This window comes from Podarcis cretensis (genome assembly GCF_951804945.1).
Source record: "Podarcis cretensis genome assembly, chromosome: 5".
NCBI lineage: Eukaryota > Metazoa > Chordata > Lepidosauria > Squamata > Lacertidae > Podarcis > Podarcis cretensis.
This window is the reverse complement of record NC_137174.1, coordinates 19,057,536-19,079,297: the sequence shown is the minus strand read 5'-3', so window position 1 is coordinate 19,079,297 and position 21,762 is coordinate 19,057,536. Positions and strand designations below refer to the sequence as shown.

Genomic DNA, 21,762 nt, shown 5'->3' with positions numbered 1-21,762 from the left:
CTTTCTTTTTTTTTTAAAAAAATATTTATACTTTTCAGGTTTATAAATTTCACCGATTTTACAATCATTTCGATATTTTGAAACCTGACTTCCTTCCCCCTTTTCTGTGGTTCCTTAAATTTATTTTTAATACCTTCTGCATATCCAGATTAACTGAATTTGCTCATTTGTTCATTTTAAAAATATATATACTCTTATGAAATTGCAGGTTATTGCAATAATCCTGCCAATGTTCTTATCTGTTTACAATTCATCTGTAAATATTCAATAAACCATTTCCATTCTTATAAAAAAAAGTTTGCTATCTTGAACTCTAATTTTTCTGCTTCTATAGATGTGGAAACTTCTTTGTGTTATCCTATCAACGAAAGTGGCTGTCCAATGAAGCCTTACAAATAGTGGGGGAGAGAAGGCAAGCAAAATGCAAGGGAGATACAGGAAATTGAATGCAGATTTCCAAAGAATAGCAAGGAGAGACAAGAAGGCCTTCTTAAACGAGCAATGCAAAGAAATAGAGGAAAACAACAGAATGGGAAGAACCAGAGATCTGTTCAAGAAAATTGGAAATATGAAAGGAACATTTCATACAAAGATTACTTTAATAAAGGACAAAAGTGGTAAGGACCTAACAGAAGCAGAAGACATCAAGAAGAGGTGGCAAGAATACACAGAATACACAGAGGAATTATACCAGAAAGATATGGATGACTCGTACACCCCAGATAGTGTGGTTGCTGACCTTGAGCCAGACATACTGGAGAGTGAAGTCAAATGGGCCTTAGAAAGCACTGCTAATAACAAGGCCAGTGGAAGTGATGATATTCCAGCTAAGCTATTTAAAATTTTAAACGATGATGCTGTTAAGGTGCTACACTCAATATGCCAGCAAATTTGGAAAACTCAGCAGTGGCCAGAGGATTGGAGAAGATCAGTCTACATCCCAATCCCAAAGAAGGGCAGTGCCAAAGAATGCTCCAACTACCACACAATTTCACTCATTTCACACGCTAGCAAGGTTATGCTTAAAATTCTACAAGGCATGCTTAAGCAGTACGTGGACCAAGAACTCCCAGAAGTGCAAGCTGGATTTCGAAGGGGCAGAGGAACCAGAGACCAAATTGCAAACATGCGCTGGATTATGGAGAAAGCTAGAGAGTTCCAGAAAGACATCTACTTCTGCTTCATTGACTATGCAAAAGCCTCTGACTGTGTCGATCACAGCAAACTATGGCAAGTTCTTAAAGAAATGGGAGTGCCTGATCATCTCAGCTGTCTCCTGAGAAATCTCTATGTGGGACAAGAAGCTACAGTTAGAACTGGATATGGAACAACAGATTGGTTCAAAATTGGGAAAAGAGTACGGCAAGGCTGTATATTGTCTCCCTGCCTATTTAACTTATATGCAGAATTCATCATGCGAAAGGCTGGACTGGATGAATCCCAAGCTGGAATTAAGATCACCGGAAGAAATATCAACAACCTCAGATATGCAGATGACACAACCTTGATGGCGGAAAGTGAGGAGGAATTAAAAAACCTTTTAATGAGGGTGAAAGAGGAGAGTGCAAAATATGGTCTGAAGCTCAACATCAAAAAAATGAAGATCATGGCCACTGGTCCCATCACCTCCTGGCAAATAGAAGGGGAAGAAATGGAGGCAGTGAGAGATTTTACTTTCTTGGGCTCCTTGATCTCTGCAGATGGTGACAGCAGTCACGAAATTAAAAGACGCCTGCTCCTTGGGAGAAAGGCGATGGCAAACCTAGACAGCATCTTAAAAAGCAGAGACATCACCTTGCCAACAAAGGTCCGTATAGTTAAAGCCATGGTTTTCCCAGTAGTAATGTATGGAAGTGAGAGCTGGACCATAAAGAAGGCTGATCGCCGAAGAATTGATGCTTTTGAATTATGGTGCTGGAGGAGACTCTTGAGAGTCCCATGGACTGCAAGAAGATCAAACGTATCCATTCTTAAGGAAATCAGTCCTGAGTGCTCACTGGAAGGACAGATCGTGAAACTGAGGCTCCAATACTTTGGCCACCTCATGAGAAGAGAAGACTCCCTGGAAAAGACCCTGATGTTGGGAAAGATTGAGGGCACAAGGAGAAGGGGACGACAGAGGATGAGATGGTTGGACAGTGCTCTTGAAGCGACAAACATGAGTCTGACCAAGCTGCAGGAGGCAGTGGAAGACAGGGGTGCCTGGCGTGCTCTGGTCCATGGGGTCACGAAGAGTCGGACACGACTAAACAACAACAACCAAAAAAACCCAGCCATTTCATATTATGTCATGCTCCCATGGAAGCCATTTTTTGACTGGAGCCCACGGCACTTTCTAAAAATTCCAAATGTGCCCACCGACTCTAAAAGGTTGATGACCCCTGATTCGGAGAAGTCTTCAAACTCCATGCCACAGCCCCTTGGCTTGGAACCACAATATGGTGTTCCTACCCCCTCTCTTTGGTGTGAAGGCCATCTCATGACCTACTGCCCCAACTTGAAATGAAATAAGTTATGAACAACATCGCCCCCACAATATATTTCTCATTTGGCTCTCTGTACTGAACAAGTTGCCTTGAATCCAGCTTGAATCCTTTTTCAAAGACCTGATTAAGTAAAATGGCATGGCTGTATGAGAAACAAATCTTTATTGTCTGGGAGGGAGGGGTGTCTATAATTGATATTACTTACCCTGCAGGGCACTTTATTACAGACCAAAATGTAATCAGCTGCAGGGCAAAGAAAAATCATGACAGAAGTTTCTTTAACATACTAGTGCTGCAGAAGGAACATAACCTGCAAGGTCCCACTGGCCATTAAAAACTGTTCTTACTTCTGCTAGGTCATGTTAGGTCAATGTAGCTGCATACATTACTGATTTTCGACATTAAAGTAAGCATTCGCTTAAGGTTGGGACAGCCGTTAGCCTGCAGGAGAGAAGCCCTACAGAATGAAAATGCCATGATTTGCAGTAAAGATCCCGCGACAGAAGGAAATTGTAGAAACAGATCACTCACGGGGTTGACAAGCTGGCATTCAAAAATGCTGCAAAGTGACCCGAACATGGAAGCACAAAGGTTTTGCTGGACAGGTTTGGTGGACAGGTGCCTGAGCAGGTTTGGAGGCAGAAAATAGAAAAGGGCTCCAGTATGATATTTATGAAGGCTGGCATCCTCATAGTTGGGATTAGAGACGGTTCAGTGAGGGGGATCTGGGTCGCTTTGCATTTTAATCTACCTAATTTGCACACCCTGAATCGCAATGCAAACTCAAACTGCTACCCACCCTTTGAAAGTTGCACATGTCTGAATTTTGCAAAGCGACCCAACCCGAAATGTGCACCTGTGAAATGAAATCATGTGTTGGGGAAAGTGTGCATACAAATAAAAATAGTAGTGAAAATAATATTTAAAAATGCACTGGGAAATGATATACAATGGAATGAAAAGGATGTTTCAAATAACCTTTGTAAAAAAAACCCAGAAGCCTTTCTCTTGGGAATTATAGGAACAGAACTACCTAAATTGTATAGAAACTTATTCATGCATGTGACTACAGTGGCAAGTATGCTACTTACCCAAAAATGGAAAGAAATTCAATGAACAATTGTATAATAATGCAAATTCTTGTTTCGTATGTGTGTTTTCCCCCTCTTTCTTTTCTTGTCTTAATCCTTTCTTTTTTATCTTTATGTATATATATATTTGTATTTTAATTCAATAAAGATGATTTTAAAAATGGAAAGAAGAAGTCCTAGCAAAGGAAAAATGGATACAAAAACTTATGGAATATGCAGAAATGGCGAAACTTACCGGGAGAATAAGAAATCAAGATAACAAACTTTTTATAAAAGAATGGAAATGGTTTGTTGAATATTTACAGATAAATCATAAACAGATAAAAACACTGGCAGGATTATTGTAATAACCTGCCGTTATATAAGAGTATATTTAAAGAAGATAAATAAATGAGCGTTAATTTGGATATGGAGAAGATATTAAAAATAAATTTAAGGAACCGCAGAAAGCGGGGGAAGGAAGTCAAGTTTTAAAATGTCAAAATGATTGTAGAACCTGTGAAATGTATCTATCTGTAACGTGTGTGTGTGTGTGTGTGTGTGTGTGTGTGTGTGTGTGTGTATTGCACTGCATTGGAGGGAATTGCTCGCAGGGATGTGTATATTAGGCAAAATACTAGGGGAGGGACAAAAGCTCAGGGTTAGAGCATCTGCTTTCCTCGTGGAAGATTCCAGGGTCAATCCCTATCAACTCCTGGTAGGGCTAGGAGAGAAAGTGTTCATAAAAGACTTGACTATTTCCCAAATAATTCTTATAAAACATTGTTTGTCATAAAATATTTGCTATAAAATATCAGTTTGACACCCAGTGACATTTTATTCTCTCTCCTGGATATCTGACGACTGATCTTTTGCAGTGTTCAATAGTTGGCATGCTATATTTGTACTGAAGACTGATGTTCAGTGGTACAGCGCAGTAATTTCCCAACTTCCTCTACTCAGTGAAGACTTTTCATCTTGATGTCTGCAAAAGAAGTTTTGCATATCTGCCCCAAGGCTGCTGTGTACCAGAGGAGAGGCCAGAAATAGGGTGTGTGTTGGGGTATGTTGAGGAAACTGTGGATTCTCAGGACCCTATGCCCCTTGTTCCCAGTAATTGAACTTGAAATGTACAGTTATGTTGTGAATGTGCGCACCAATTTCCATTCTGCTACAAGGCAGATACCCAGCCAAACTGATTTAAAGGAGAGAATTAAGCTTTTTTAAAAAAGCTCTCCCATCAAACTCAATTGGACTAGAAAGTGCTTAACTTTAGACAATACCTAAGGCATTTTTCAGCTTCTCATCCTGCACCTGAATGATGCCCTTGAGGCCTCCCAGTTCTTCCTCTATTTACTTCTACAAATAATCTAGTTAAACAAACTTTATAACATCCATGTACAAAGCTGCAGAGAGTCAGTTGGGCTCACCTCTAAATCTGATAGAGGATGGAGGTGAATTTGGAGTCTTCTGAGACAGAACATTTGTAGGAATTTGAAGAGCATGCAAAACAATTTTGATGTAATTTGCCAAATTTCTCAGGGGGCTTCTTTGAGTAAGGATGCCCCTGGATGCCAGATTTAAAAGTCACGATTCCATGTGTTCGCTAAAAAAAGGTACATAGCACTATGCTGGGCACAAAATTCAGGTTCTTGGTAATTTCAGTATTCATCGTTTAAAATAAGTTTCTATGTACGGGCAATATCTGCTGAAATCTCAGAACTTCCCGTAGATTTCCCATAGCTGTGGCAGGGCTTAAGTGACTCTCCTAATACCTAGCAAAACTAACATTAATTATGCAAAACAACAAGCATAGCAACTTTTGGGAAATGCATAATAAGCAGAATTTTGCAAGTTTCTCAACTGCACACCATCTATATACATCCCAGAATTCTGTTTCCTTGATACATAGGTGTTTTGTTGCTTTAGGCACAAACAACAATCTATTATTATTATTATTATTATTATTAGCCATAACACAAGCATTTAAGTCTTTGGAGTGAATCTGCATTTCTTTAACCTTTTAAAAGCATCCCTAAATATGACAGTTTAGGTAAATGCAAAGAGGACCATAGGTGGGTGTAATGGTTCTAGGGGTTGCTCGTGGCTGTCTCAATCATTGGCAGTGTCCGGACAGCCACTCACCCGTGGCTGTCTCAATTGCTGGCAGAATCCGTCAGTGGGCATTTCTTGAACTTCTTCCAGCAAAGAAGCTCTTTGACGCCTAGTCTCTGCCTACTCTCCCTGCGTAGAAGCCTTCTGCGCAGGGAGGGTGTGGGCAGCGGAGGACCCGTGCTCTCCCTGCTGGTCTCCGGCGAAGAGTCATGGAGCCACCTTGCCGATTCCCCCATCTGCCCCCCTTCTCCACTAGTGTTACGCTGATTTCCTTCCCCAGAAGATGGGCTGCTTCTCTCCCTCTCGGTACGCTCTCCGGAATCCCTCTGGAGCCCTCCCTCTCCCTCTGGCTCCGATGGCAGTTCCCTCACAGTGGGTCATGTATGAGGAACTGATACACACAAATATTCTTCAGTTTCTAGGTCACTGGTTCGAATTCCTCACTATTTAGTCAGGGAGGTTTTCAGATGATTACCACTACCATTTGATCTGCATCTATTCCCTGTCATTTATCAGCAGGCACAGCCACTGATGAACTAGCAGTGAGACCCCCCAAACTGCAAAATGCTGTGTTCTGCACATGGAGACAGCTCCATGCTCAGAATGAAAATGTAGCAAAGAGCGGTCATCCTCACAGCCTGGCCCATTTTATTCCCCTCGCCTTTTGTTTTTGGAAGGCTGTTTTGAACACACCCTGAGAACCAGAAAACTTATTTACAGTCACTGGGTTGTTTACCTTGTAAGGCCTTGAACCATTTCTCTTTCTAGAGCATGTGATCAAAGCAGACCCTCCAGGTGTCCCTATTTTCCAGTCCCAGATTTACAGAAGCTGTCCTGGCTTCTGATTTCATCTCGGAATTTCCCTCTTTTCCTTAGGACGAAATGTTGGAGGGTATGGAGTTATGTGGCCCCTGAGCCAAGGAGACAAGTAACTATACAACCTTTAGAAGACATCTCACGGCAGCCTTGTATAGGGAAGTTTTGTGATGTTTAATGCTTAATGTTTTATTATGTTTTTATGTGAGTTGGAAGCTGCAATTTATAAATGATAAAATGATGACGACGATGACGACGATGATGATAGAATGGGATGTCCTTATTTTTATCAGAGAAATGTTGAAGGGTATGGAGTTATGGGACTCCCCAACCCAAAGAAATAAGTAACTATACAACCTTTAAAAGACACCTAAATACTTGCCAATCAGAAGGTCAGCAGTTCAAATCCCCGCAACGGGGTGAGCTCCCATTGCTTGGTCCCTGCTCCTGCTAACCTAGCAGTTTGAAAGCATGTCAAAGTGCAAGTAGATAAATAGGTACCACTCCGGCGGAAAGCTAAATGGCGTTTCTGTGCCATAGCTGTCAACTTACAGATTTGAAAATAAGGGACCAGCAGCCTTGAAAATAAGGGACCAGCAGCCAAAATAAGGGACCTGCAGCCTCACCTGTTCCAGGCACTCCAGTCTTCCTGTCCTCCAGCAGTCTGGTCAAACTCATGCTGGTAGCTTCTAGAACACTGTCCAACCAACTTTGTAACCAGAGGTTCAACTGAATAGAATCTGAATCACATGCACCACAAGGCCTATGCAGCCTCAACTTTTAAGATGGCTCCCCGGCCTGGCTTTGCACTGCAAAGTTTGCAGCAGCACATGCAACAAAATGGCGTCCAGCATTCAAAAACCTCCTCAGCTTGCATTAACTAGCCACACACAAGGCATGCAAGCTCCACCCCCCAGCCGTTCTTAGACTTCTTATTGGGTGAGCAACACAGCCAAGCAACACAGTTGGAGCCTCCCTCCTCCCTGGCCAGCAGGGAGGGAGGGAGAGGAGCTGCTTCCTTTGAAATTTAAGGGACATCATTTAAGGGACATTTAAGGGACATCCATCAATAAGGGACAGCAGCGGGACATGGCGCTGGAATAAGGGACTGTCCCTTCAAATAAGGGACACTTGACAGCTATGTTCCGTGCGCTGCTCTGGTTTGCCATAAGCAGCTTAGTCATGCTGGCCACATGACCCGGAAGCTGTTTGTGGACAAACACCAGCACCCTCGGCCTATAGAGCGAGATGAGCGCCGCAACCCCAGAGTCGTCCCCGACTGGACCTAATGGTCAGGGGTACCTTTACCTTTACCTTTATATATGTTGGAAGCTGCCCAGAGTGGTTGAGCAACCCAGCCAGATGAGTGGGGTATAAATAAAATCATCATCATCACCACCACCTCCACCACCACCATTATGGAATAGGACGTCCCTATTTTCACCAGAGGGTATGTCATTGGGATACATGCATGAGCCCACTTCTTATCACTGCACTCAACTCTTAAAGGTATTCTAAGTAGGGGGTAAAGAGCATATATTTCTAAAGGCACACCAGATGGCATTCAGCTACTCTTTAATAGCAATATGCATAAGGACACAGAACTGTAAACTGATTTGCAGCATTACTGCCGGCCAAATAGGAACGACAGTAGTGAATTCACTGGGAAAGGACCAAGGGTAGAGTTGACATGAAATTGTTCCTAACATACTTTTTTTGCGTATTCAAACCTAACATTCCCATCCATTTATTGCGGTACTCAGTGTATCCATTTGAATAACAGCAATTTCATTTTTATAGCCAAACTAAAGATGTCAGTAGGTGCCCTCACAAGCTTTAGCACAGACTGAGTGCAGTTTGGGTATGAATTTCTGCTTCTGTTTTTTTTTTAAAAAAAACCACACTGTCTCTGTGTGTTTTTAAAAAAACAGAAATGAATGCTGCATGTTTTTGGAATGTGCAAAACTGTAAGAAGGAATGCCGTGGTATAGGTTTTGAAATCATGACTGCAATAATAAAATTTTATGGGTTCTCCAGGGTTGAGAGCAAATTAACAAATCAACCTTCACTGCAGTGAACACTTAGGTTATTAGAGAGAGCAATTTGCATGGCTGTACAAATAAAACAACCCAGACCAGCTTGTTACATTTCTGCTGACTCAAAAGACTGCGCTAAGCACATAATAGATCTAAGGAGACTACAACCTGCAGCTGAAAGAAACCAACTGCTGTCATGGTCCATGAAATGCCATTGATTGTTGCAGATGCCTTGCCTTCACACGGCTTATTTTCTAAGCAGGGTTATCCACAGATGGAGAGCCTGTTGCCTTCCAATATGTTGTTGGACCTCCCAAAAAACCAAATCAACATGGTCAGGGGTGGGTGGAGAGTTGTAGCACCATGACATCTGGAGATCTGCGTACACAGCTTTGTGAACACATTCCCTTTTTGAAAAAAAATATTTATTTGGTTTTTCAAATTAAAATTTTACAGTCACATTATCTGACATAATCATCCGACCATTAGACTACAAGTGATATTCCAATCCTACAAATGATTTTAACTGTTTACAATGGTTTTTAAGATGTGTTAGAAATTTTCCCCATTCCTTATTAAAATTTTGGTCTTCCTGATTTCTGATTCTTCTGGCCATTTTGGCCATTTTGGCATAATCCATCAACTTGGTCTGCCATCCTTCTCTGGTAGGGATTTTATCTTCTTTTCATTTCTGGGCCAATGTACCTGCGCAGTCGTGATCACATACATAAATAGTCTTTTCTGCTTCCTTGGGATTTTGGCACCTAGAATTCCTAAAAGGAGGGCTTCGGGGGGGGGGGTTAAGAAAAGATTGTTTTAAACATTTTTTCAACTCATTATATATTATTTCCCAGAATTCTTTTACTACCTTACATTTCCACCACATATGATAAAGAGTGCCTTCTTTTTCCTTATATTTCCAGCATACATTTGACCCCATTTTAAACATTTTTGCTAATTTGCTAGGAGTTATATACCATCGGCACATCATTTTCATATAATTTTCTTTCAACTTGTAACATGCTGTGAACTTTAAATCTCAATTTCATAACTTCTCCCATGCTCTAAGTTGCATATTATACCCAAAGTCTCTCACCCAGTGTATCATTACTGATCTGACCTGTTCATCTTTTGTATACCATTCTAGTATTAGTTTATACAATAATACCTCATGTTATGTTTGCTTCATGTTACATTTTTTCAGGTTGCACCCCATGGCAACCCGAAAGTACTGGAAAGGGTTACTTTCACTGGAAAGGGTTTCACTGCTTGCGCATGTGCAGTAGCCCTAAATCAGGCTCTGTGCGTGCACACAAGCACCGTATTGCACCGCGCACCTGCGCAGATACAGTGCTTCAGGTTGCGGGCTTTTCATGTTGCGAACGGGCCTCTGGAATGGATCCCGTTCACAACCAGAGATACCACTGTACATTTTTGAAAGTAATTTTGTTTTATTCTCTAGCAGCTCTTTTTCAAATTTAGAGATTTCAGTACAAAAAACATTCTTTTTGTCCACCTTGAATATATCATTTAATCTGTGAACATATTATCTGCTACTTACCTGGTCAGGGATCACCAACCCAGCATCCCTGGGTACCACGTTGATGGCCCTCCTGTATTCAGGGTGGGGGGATATTTGAGGTGGCTGGCAGACACCCCTTTTGTCCATGGAGGGGCTTTTGTTTGTGTTTGGGGTGTTCAAGTGTGATCTCTTTGTGTGTTACTACGAGAGGTGTACTTAGGCAGAGAGAAAGATGCATGCAGTGTGTGAGGCGGAGAAAGAAAAGGAGGAATGTGTCTGTTCTCCTTAAATTAAATTACCATATATGTTTCATTTAAGATTCATATACTGATGGTCACTGTATCCACAATGTGAACTGAGGGTGTTCTGCTATTGGTATCATTTGTATATATCCCCCCACCCCCGATATTTTCTGCTTTCTGCTTTAATTTTATTTCATCCTTTTCTTCCTCTCGACATATTTTCACATTAAAATATAATTTTTAAAAAGGAAGGCTGGATCATAATAAAGTTAACAATGAAACCATTTGGCTGTCCAAAGATCGCTAAATGCATAGACTCTGTGTCTCCAATCCACAGACACAGGTTCTCTTTAGACAAAAATGGATATTGCTTAGGTGTCAATTAAGAGGATGAGCAAAACAATGGAAGCCCAATTTAGGTATCCTGTCCAATCAGGAAATAATATGCAAAGCACTCTGTTCAAGGGGCTATCTCAAAGGGATAATCTTCTCTCTGTAGAGTTAACCACATACACATAGTCACGACTTTTCAGGTAAGAGCCATATTTTCCCACAAACTCTTCTCTCCTCCTATGAAAGCTCATTCCCTTGGGTTTAAGAATTTGATTAGTCACATGTCTTCACAGGGTGTGGTTGTCTCCACAAACAAGATTTTGTTACTCTCCTAAAAAAAAATGCACTAGGTTGCATATGTGGGGGGGGGGTGTCACTTGCTTGAGCTACTCTTATTGCTCGGCAGAAAGAGAGTTATAATAATAGTTTGACCCCTTAAATGAACATAGATGAATGTAGTATTTAGTGGTGGGATCTACTCTCCAGGCATTGCTTAGGTTTCAGAATTTTGTCTTTCAAAGAGTTTGCCAGCCTTATTGCTGGGGACATCATAGAATGATGTTTTTAAAAAGCAACTGTAAAAGCCATTAGCAGTTTCTGAAATGCAAAAATCTAATATTGTTAATCAAGAAGTTGCTTTCAGCTTGATCTGTGAACACTATTTTGAATATGTGCCCCTATAGGACAGCCACTTTTAAAACCACACAGCACCCCTGGAATAGGGCTTCCCAGGAGCCTTGCATGGAATTGGAATGCAAAACCTACAAGCACTGGTGGATGAAAGGGGGGCAGGGAGATCGGGTTGCCCCAGGTGCCATCGGGGGGGGTTACATTGCAGCTGCCCCCACTCCGGGACATGCACCGCTTGCCATACACCCCCCGATGCATGCCACACCCCTTGCGGGTGGCGCACCACACATGCCAGCCATGCCTCCGGATGTGCGCCACTCCTAGTGCCAGAGCAGATTGCCTTGCCGCTGCCTACAAATCAGGCAGGAAATGTGTTTGGTTTTCCCCAAAAAAAATTTTAATTGATTTTCCAAAATTTTTAAACAAACAAACAAACATACATCTTAACTGTACTTGATCCAAACTTGGTAACATTGTTAAGCGACTTCCTCAAATCCCCCTGGCTGAATTTCAGTGTATATCATTGTAACATTTTTCCAAAACCAATTTTCTCATAAAATTAACTTGGTTACTTAACATCTTTCTTTGTTTTCATTTTGACTTTAAACATATTATTCTCTAACATCACGTTTAAATCCTAAGCCTATCTGGTATTTGCAAGTTCTTCAAATTAAGTTATCTTAGCATATTTAACTAAATAGTCTTTGAATCTCATCCATTCCTCCTGGTACTCTTCCTCCTTCTGGTCACGGACTCTTCCAGTCAGGTCGGCAAGCTCCGAAAAGTCCATCACCTTCATCAAATCAGACAGGAAATGTAGATATGAAGTTTTAGGCTGGATGGAGCATAGAGAGAAGTGAGAGTGTGTGTAGAAGATAGTTTACTGTACAAATGTTCCTTTTTTGAGGCAAGCGTGGCCCCATTATTTAAGCGTAATAAAGCTTTTCATCTTGCAGCCAATGGTAATTTCTTTATTGCATGTTAAATTTTCATACCAATATGTCAAAAAAGACTCTTGATTTTCTTTTTCAGTGATGTGCATATTTATTTAAATTTGATGGATTAACAGACCCTTTTAAACAATAAGCAATTAAATAAATTAATGGGCCATTTTAAAAGCAGGTGATTGATCTATCAAAATCCTTCATTTTGGCTTTTGGAGCAAGCTCCCAGAAGACAGCTTCCAGTGAAGGCAGTTTTTAAAGTTACTAATATGACAATTCAATTGTTTAACTTTTTTTTTTAAAAAAAAAATGTCACCAGTGGAGTTCCCAGGAAAGTCAAGAAAAGGCTTGGAGAAGCAAAAAGGATTTTAAGGTATGTATGAAGGCCACAAGAGAGGAGTCCTGTAACAACAACAACAACAACATTTGCACCTCACACATGATAAAGACCAACAGCACCACCTAGTGATTCTAGGGTTCTGAACCCCTGAGAAGAATGAGATAAGCAAACATTCTTAGTTTCATCTCCAGTCTACCTCCTGAGCCCCTTTCATGATGGTTCAGTTGGTCTGAACATGACAGCTCTTTTAGAATGGAACTATCCCTTAAATAACTTTCCAGTTAGCTACCTGGACTACTTCCATCAGAGGCAGACCATCTATACTCCATCTAAGGAAGGAAGGTGGCTTTTACCCAACAGTTCAAATATTCATTTGAGGAGTGCAAATTTGGTATTTTCTCATTAACGTGCAAAAATTGCATTTCTCTCCCATCCCTATTCAGAAGACTTCCTGGCTGTCTGAACTTCCTAATTTGAAAAGCCCCATAAGAGATGTTAACCACACAGTGTCTTCCCTGGAACTCAGACTGAAGCATAGGAGGTTGGTTACCAAGCATCCGAGATAAGAACACTCGTTGATTTTCTTTTTAAGACCACCCTGTTTACCTTTTTTTAAAAAAAAAATAAAATAAAATATCCATATTGGTTTCTTTAAAAGTAAAAAGACTTTATTTCCCCATGCTTCCAAGGAAGTCCAGTGGAGGATGGCATGGGATTTGGGGAAAATGTGGACACCGAGGGCAGATGTAGGATACAGACTGCTGGTGAGATTACTTGCAGAACACTCACCAACATGCTCTGGCAACAAAAATATGCACTTTAAAAATAAGAATTCCATTTCCTTTCTTCCCAAACATAATTTATTTTCTCATTAACTGTGAGTGAATGGTATAAAAATAAAAATCAGTTAGTTTGTGTGTGTGTGTGTGTGTGTGTGTGTGTGTGTGTGTAGGGGAGGAATTTTTGGAACAGCACTAGTTAGAATTGTCAATATCACTGTTGCCTTGTGGTTGCAGTGCAGGCAAGAGGAAATCTGGTCCCAGCCACCAACGAGGAAGTCAAGGGCTGCTGCAATGGGCCAGCAAGAGCATTAGCGAGGGGCCTGGTACCACAGCTGTCAGCTAAAGGACCATCAGCTTCATGGAGTTTCCTTCCCCTTCCACTGCAGCAAAGCTAGAAGTGAGAGGAAGAACATTTTGGTTAGAGAATCAAGAAAATCAATCAAAGGTCACAGACAGCGTCCTCCCAGCAAGAACACCCGCAAGGGGTTCCCCTAAGTGGACTGAAATGCCTGGTAAGAACTCACATTCTCAAGATGTCCACCATTCCTCTACCTTTGTCCTCTATTCCCTTGTGCATCTCCTTTGTTTAGTTGGGAGGCAGTGATGGCCACCAACCTCGGTGGCTTTGAAAGACGATTAGACAAATTCCTGGAGGAGAGGGCTATCGATGGCTACTAGCCATGATTGCCTTGCTCTGCCATATCAACAAACTGGAGGCCAATAGTGTTTCTGAAAACTACAGGAGGTCTGGGTCCTGCTTGCTGGTTTCTCACAGGCATCTGGATGCTGGACTAGGTGAGCCACTGGCCTGACCCCACAGGCTATTCTTATACTCTTAATTTTTGTTTATGCACAGATTCAGGTGCTGTTGCACTACAACTCTCATTGGTTCCCCAGACCATTGGCCACATTGGCTGGAGCTGATGGGAGTCCAAAAATATCTGGAGGACCACAGGTTAGCAGCCTCTGAGATATTGCACCTAGTTACTTCCAGCACTCTAGAAACAGCAAAGGATGATGAGGAAGATGTGGGGGTTGCGTCATCACTATGAAACCGTCACACTGGGGTGGTGGGAATGTCTTTGGAACCAAGCCTGGGATGAATGGTATATCAATAAAGTTAAAATACTGCTCTTCAGACTGTGCAATATTGCTAAACAGAAAAAAGAATCTGCCCTCTTTCAAAAGAAAAACAAAGCAAAGGAAAGGAAGGCCTTCTGTAATGCAACTTATGCCACCAACAAAGGGACTTTTATTTTTTCAAAAGTTTACTCGTAGACTTAATTAGATCCACATGGTTATAAATGTGCATCCTTTGATTTAATACCTGTTTCTAACTGCCCCGTCCAGGCCCAATAAAAACAACAGCATTGCTATTCTCCTATAAGCCAACTGGACCTCTCTCTATGCACAAGGTACATATGAGAAGCAAATTAGCAGGTTACATCATTAAATTGGTAATAAAAGGAGAGCTGGCATAATGTGACTATCTGGTTACATTAATATGCATCCTAGCATACTTTAGGAAATTAAAGGAAACATCACTCCATAGAAAAACATTACTGCAGTTTCAATATATCATATAGTGCTTTCCCTTGCCATATGTTCCCCTGTTTTATGGTTGTTTTAGACTTATCTTCAAACCACTTGTAATAGGGCAGAGAAGTCCTCAGTCAGTGTTAAGACGTGATCCTTACATTTTCCAAGTTTCAAAGCAGGTGTCTTTAATTTGAATGGGGCAAAGAAGGTTAAATCTTTGTAAATGTTCCTCACCTATAGAAAGCTAATTCGACAAAACAATTTGGGAACTCTGAGATTAGACTTCCCGCAGCTTCCATTTTCCCTTAACCCTTAAGGTGTTGTCTCCGTGCAAAACATTTGTAGACATTAAAAATGCAGCTCTGACCTAGTGATATATTGAGATCACTTCCTTATGGATCAAAGCGAGTCTCAAGAATCAAGGAAAGGAGATCCAAGAGCGTTGATGTTGGAAATGGAGGGTTGCTGGTTATGGCTACCTCAAGCTTGTGCTCACCAATGCTAATGTGTGGTGTGCTGGCAACATCCTGACCCAGGATGTTGGTCTTTGCCAGACTGATGGTGAGGTTGAAGTCCATGCAGGCGTGGGCAAAACAATTGATGAGTTTCTGCAGAGCTTCCTCAGAGTGCGCTGTCAAGGCTGCGTCATTTGCAAACAACATCTCTCAGATAAGAACCTGCCACGCTTTTGTCTTGACGTGGAGACAAGACTGGTTGAACAGACCCCCGTGACTCCGTGAATGGATGTACACACCATCTTCAGTTGAGCTGTAGGCATATGAGAGCAACGGGGAGAAGAATTTGCCAAAGAGAGCTGGGGTGCGAACACAGCCCAGTTTCACACTGCTGGGCATGATGATGATGATGATAATGACAACAATAACAACAACAACAGAAATAGAAATTTATTATTTATACCCCGCCCATCTTCTGGGTTTCCCAGCCACTTTGGGCGGCTCCCAACAGAAAATTAAAAACACGACAGAACATCAACATTAAAAACTTCCCTAAAGAAGGCTGCCTTCAGATGTCTTCTAAAAGTCAGATAGTTGTTCATTTCCTTGGCATCTGAAGGAAGGGCATTCCACAGGGCGGGCGCCGCTACTGAGAAGGCCCTCTGCCTGGTTCCCTGTAACCTCACTTCTCACAGTGAGGGAACCGCCAGAAGGCCCTCGGAGCTGGACCTCGGTGTCCGGGCTGAACGATGGGGGTGGAGACGCTCCTTCAGGTATACTGGGCCAAGGCCGAGGCATCAAATGGCAGGAAAGAGTCTCAAACAAAAATGTGCTTTCCCAAGCCCATGTTCCTAGCACGTCACAGGAGCCTTTCTAATCAGCCTTTGGCACTCTTTCTGCCCATGCACTGTCCCAAGGCCACACCCCTCACCAGCCCTGCTCTTCTTTTTCTGGATTTTAGGCTGCCTTTGAGAGCAGTCCTGCTCATAGACACATTGTCTGATTTGACTCTTGGAATTTCCAGCTGGATGCCTATCTTTGCATCTCATCTGCCTGCTTATCTGCCCAGTGGATGCCCTACTGGGGCCAGGGGCCACCAGATCCCCTCAAAGCCCTTTTGATCCTGCCCAGTAGCCTACAGTAGCCTAGGAACACCAGATTTCCTTCTTACGATCTAGATCCCCACTTCTCTATGCAGTTTAAGAATAGGTAAAGACCTCCATCTCTTTCTCCTCGCCATCCTGCCCTCTCCCTCATTGATCTAGGCATTGCCACACTGCCACCTGCCTTGACTCACTGCCACCCTGCTTCCCTTCTGGGATAGGTTTCAGTAACTCCATACTCAGTAGCTAAGGTGATTTAGCTGTTGTTGCCTTTTAACAAACTTTTCTGCGTTGAGTCCCAAAATCTAAGCTCTGCTTTCCCTTCCCAGGGCTCTTACAGGAATGTGCTAATATATGTGTATTGCTAGTTTCTGGGCCAGCTGCATCAGATTGACAGTAGCCTGTCAGACTGTCCTCTGGGTGGAATCGAGCCAGCAGCTGTCAAGGGAGCTTCTGAGACTGGCTTGTTTGGAAGGCAATCGACCAGAGTCCCTTGTTTGGAACTAACAGGAAGCTATGGCTAATTGTGGGCTTCCTAGTTTATTTCCTTGCTCACATGAAGCAAAGTGGGAGCAAATGTGTTGCATGTGAGCACACAAAGCCTATGCATACCTTGGCTTATTAAACTAATCAGTGATAGCAACTTTCAATTTACCAGCTAGTTGAAAAGTACTCTTGCATTTCTGAAGCTGTTTCAGACCCTCTAAGTGTCTCCATTTCCCAGGGACAGTCCCAGATTTACAGAAGCTGTCCTGGTTTCTGATTTGATCCCAGAATGTCCCACTTTTCCTTTGGACGCCCCTATTTTAATCGGAGAAATGTTGGAGGGTATGGAGTTATCTGACCCCCAAGCCATCTGAAGGCAATCCTGTATAGGGAACATTTTTTAATGGTTTTATATATGTTGGAAGCTGCCCTGAGTTGCCAGTCAGTTGGATGGGGTATATTAAAATAATAATAATAATAATAATAATAATAATAATAATAATAATACCGGTAATAATAATAATAGGATGCCCCTATTTTCATCAGAGAAATGTTGGAGGGTGTATACTGTTTTGGTTCTGGTGTGTTACTGTACCAGGGAATTAAATATATAACATTAAAGATGGCCTTTCCTTTCAGCAATAAGTGGTAGCTATCATCTGTTAAATTACAAAAGGGCACACATTATTGTAGTGCAAATTCCTTTCAATACAATCATCAATTTATCAGCTAAACAGCAGGTGAGTAGCCAAGTAAAAACACCTTGATCCACATGGCTCTGCTCTCAGTGGATTTATTTTCCCCTGTGATGATCTCTTTTGAAACGCTTCCTCATTTCTTAGCAAAACAATGTAAAGTTTCTGCAGGGTATAAAGAGATGTGAGATTATGAAATCAAATGAGCCCATGCTGTCTCAGTGGATTTGACTGTTATTAACTGCCCAAGAGATTCAAATCCAGGTTCTAAATTAATCCCGTTGCTGATACAGGCATATCTTTCTAGGGCTCTCGGAAGGCAGCTAGCAAAAGCTGTCTTCTCTACAAGTTAAAAGCTAACCACTCAGAAGGGTCATTTCTGGTGGGATGAAGCTGGGTCATCAGTTATCCCCCACTCCAACAGGGAAGGAAATAATAACCCCCTTCAAGATACTTTTCATAAGACACCCCACAACAGTAAGTAAAACACAAGGTGTACAAAAATTAGGAAGGAGCTGGATCGTGATGTCGTAAATGGAGTTCATGCAGTGGGGTTTGAAAATCTGGGGCTCCTTGAAAGCTTATCAGAGGCTAATGATACACTGGGTGAGGGATTTGGGGCATAACATTCAACTTTTAGATTGGGAAACATTATGGAAAACAGATTTGAAATTATCTGCATGCTGTACGCTGAAAGAGAACTATATGAAAATTATGTACAAGTGGTAATTGACTCCTAGTAAGTTAGCAAAGGGCCGCAGGTGGCACTGTGGGTTAAACCACAGAGCCTAGGACTTGGCAATCAGAAGGTCGGCAGTTCGGATCCCTGTGACGGGGTGAGCTCCCGTTGCTCAGTCCCTGCTTCTGCCAACCTAGCAGTTCGAAAGCACATCAAAGTGCAAGTAGATAAATAGGTACTGCTCTGGCAGGAAGGTAAACAGCGTTTCCGTGGACTGCTCTGGTTTGCCAGAAGCGGCTTAGTCATGCTGGCCACATGACCCAGAAGCTGTACGCCGGCTCCCTCGGCCAGTAAAGCGAGATGAGCGCCGTAACCCCCAAGTTGGCCACGACTGGACCTAATGATCAAGGGTCCCTTTACCTTTACTTTAAGTTAGCAAAAAATGTATAAGACAAGTACAAATACCTGCTGGAAATGTAGAGAAAAAGAAGGTACCTTTTATCATATGTGGTGGTTATGTTAGGTAATAAAAGCATTCTGGGAAATGATATATAATGAATTGAAAAAAATGTTTAAAATAACTTTTATTACAAACAAACAAACAAACAAACAAACAAACAAACAAACCAGAAGCTTTCTTATTAGGAATTGTAGGTACTGCCACCCCAAAGATGACTTTTTATGTATACAACAGCAGCCACACGGATGCTACCAACCTGGAGATGGAAAGAAGACAAAGACCCTACCAGAGAAGAATGGCAAATTAAACCATTGGACTATGTGGAATTGGAAAACTGACTGGAAAGCTCAGGAACCAAGAAGACAAAAACTTCAAGAAAGAATGAGGGGGGGATTATAATTTATTTAGGAAACCACTGCAAGTGGGTGAAAACATTAGCAGGATTTTAACAACACTTGTAATGTAACAATTACTATGGACAATATGGAGAGATACAAAATATGAATCATGAAATAATATGCAGCTGAAAATGTTGACAATAAGACCGATGGAGCGGGTGGTGGGAAGTCTGGAGATTCAGAGAAAACCCTAAAGGTGGATATGCATTGTTATAACTTTACGCTTGCAAAATCAAATTAAAACTATTTTCAAAAAAAGAAGAAAAGGAAGTGTATAGGAGGCTTTTCACTTTCCCAGCATGCTGTTGTGTTTGGTCCGATTCTCTCAGACAGCACCTGTAGTGATAAGCTTGTTTCTAGATTGTACCACTTTATGCCGCAAGAGTGGGTGCACACATGACTTGGAGAGGGCATTTTCTGAGGCAGCCCGTAAGTTGTGGAACTACTTTCTCACAGAGATGTGTGCTTCATTATACAGCTTTGGGCGATTGCTGAAGACGCATCTCTTTAACCTGGCTTTTGACACTGGAGATGAATATTGTTAGGACCCACTTTGTTTTTGAAATTAAACTGTTTGATATTAAAACACAATATGATGCAATATTAATGTTGCGTTTTAATTTCTGAAACCTTCCCTGGGACTTTAGGGTAAAGGGCAGGCAATAAATTATTGCACTAACAATGGTTATTATTATTAATCCTTGTGCATAGAAAATTGCAAGGTTAGAAGCCTCCTTAACAATCTGATTTTTTCCCTTTAGTCTCAGCAGAGATTTTTTTTTTTTTGCTTGTTTATGGCACGGGGGAACACTCAGTCATGTGAACCTCCACCTGAAGTATAAAAGGTACAGGCGTACCATTTTCTTTGTAGCAAACCAATCCTAAAGAAATAATAATAATAATAATAATAATAATAATAATAATAATAATAATAATATTTTAATTTATACCCCACCCTTCCCAGTTTAAAAACTGGGCTCAGGGCGGCTAACAGCAAATATAAAACATTGATTAAAATGCGACTTAAAAACAGCATAAAAACAGCATGAAATACAACATCAACGTCAATAAAATACAAAAATTCAGGGATCATATTTTTTTTTGGGGGGGGGGAACCACAGTCAGTAAACATCAAATGATCACCAGGGCTAACTGGCCAAATTGGTCCTACTAGGGCCAGCAAGGAGACCAGGGAAGAGTTTAAATATGGGGTCCCAGAAGGGTTTCTTCATAGAAAAGGAAAGGGAAAAGGGAATAGAGCAGGGGTCTGCAACCCGCGGCTCCGGAGCCACATGTGGCTCTTTTACACCTTTGCCGCGGCTCCAGGGCAGATACTAGTGAGGGGAGGAGGTGCATTGTGCGCCCTGACACTCCCCACTGTGGCGGGCACTGTACTGGCTGTGACGTCGCATGGGGGCGGTGCATGCGTTAGTCACGCACCGTCCCGACGTCACCTTCCCGGCCGCTATCAGATCGGAGGGCAGCGGCGCGCATGCTTTAAATGTCGCAATGTTTTGCGGCTACCAGGTTTTTTTTCTTTGGAAACGGGTCCAAGTGGCTCTTTTTGTCTTAAAGGTTGCAGACCCCTGGAATAGAGGATCAGGCTAATTCAAATTGAAGGCCAGGTGGAATAGCTCTGTCTTACAGGCCCTGCGGAAGGAGATCAAGTCTGGCTTCTTTAGGGCCTGGGACCTTTAAGCTGTTATTATTCATGGACCTTGGGGTCCTCTGCGGGACATACCAGGAGAGGTGGTCCCATAAGTACGATAGGACTCAAGATGGGGCTGTGCAGCTGAAGAAGTGATGTTCTGTAGAGAGGAGTTAGCTCTGATCATAGCCCTGTCAATGAGTTTTATGGGATTCAGGAAAGTATCTGGGGCATTGCTTAAAGGGGTCTCAAGTCAAAGTGAAGAATTAAGGGGTGGGTCGTATAAGGGTCTTGGATTCTGTCTCTCCTCCCTTTCAACAAACCCAAAAGGCCTTCAACTAGGACATCTGTCTTTCATTTGCCCCCAGGCTTCTGCCATTTCTCCTGAGATAGGGGGTGTTAAGCTAATACTCCACCGGAGATAAAAAGAACTGCTTTATTTCCTGCTTCATTTTGGATATTACAGAGTTTTGCAAAGCACCTCAGCTCCATCTTCCAGCCATTGTCAGCGAAGGAGGATGGATTTTGGTCCTTCATCATCAGGCATGAACTAAATCCTCTTGCTCCCTTATAGTTGCTAGCTGCAACAGCTGCAAGAGGGAAAATCCTACTTCCTAGTTTTCAAAACAACAGCCTGTCTTAGTGCCGAAAAGACTATTAGTACTATAGAGACTTAACCTTCATTGGCAGAGGAGTTGTCTTTCATTCATCAGCCCTCCTCTATTCATTTTGATTTCTGCCAATCACTTTATGCCAGATGAAGGATATGTATTGACGGTTCAGTCTCCAAATTCTGCACTTAACATGACATCATAAATGCTAGTTAGAATCCATTGTTGTACATTACAATACTGGCAAAATGCCTATCATAATGATGAATGGGATGTGTGTGTGGAGAATGGGGGTTTGTCTATCGAAAGGACTGCTGGAGATGGGTGCAAGCAACCACAGGGACATTGTCAGTAAGGCCCATTCTGCTAGAA

At 42.0% G+C, this 21,762-nt stretch overlaps 1 long non-coding RNA gene across 1 annotated transcript; it reads left to right on the top strand.

The window, feature by feature from the left end:
• Positions 1-17,665: 17,665 nt before the first annotated feature.
• Positions 17,666-19,815, top strand: LOC307216599. Its single transcript, XR_013839193.1, has 2 exons — positions 17,666-18,071; positions 18,919-19,815. It is a non-coding gene; the product is annotated as an uncharacterized lncRNA (long non-coding RNA).
• The last annotated feature ends 1,947 nt before the right edge of the window (positions 19,816-21,762 follow it).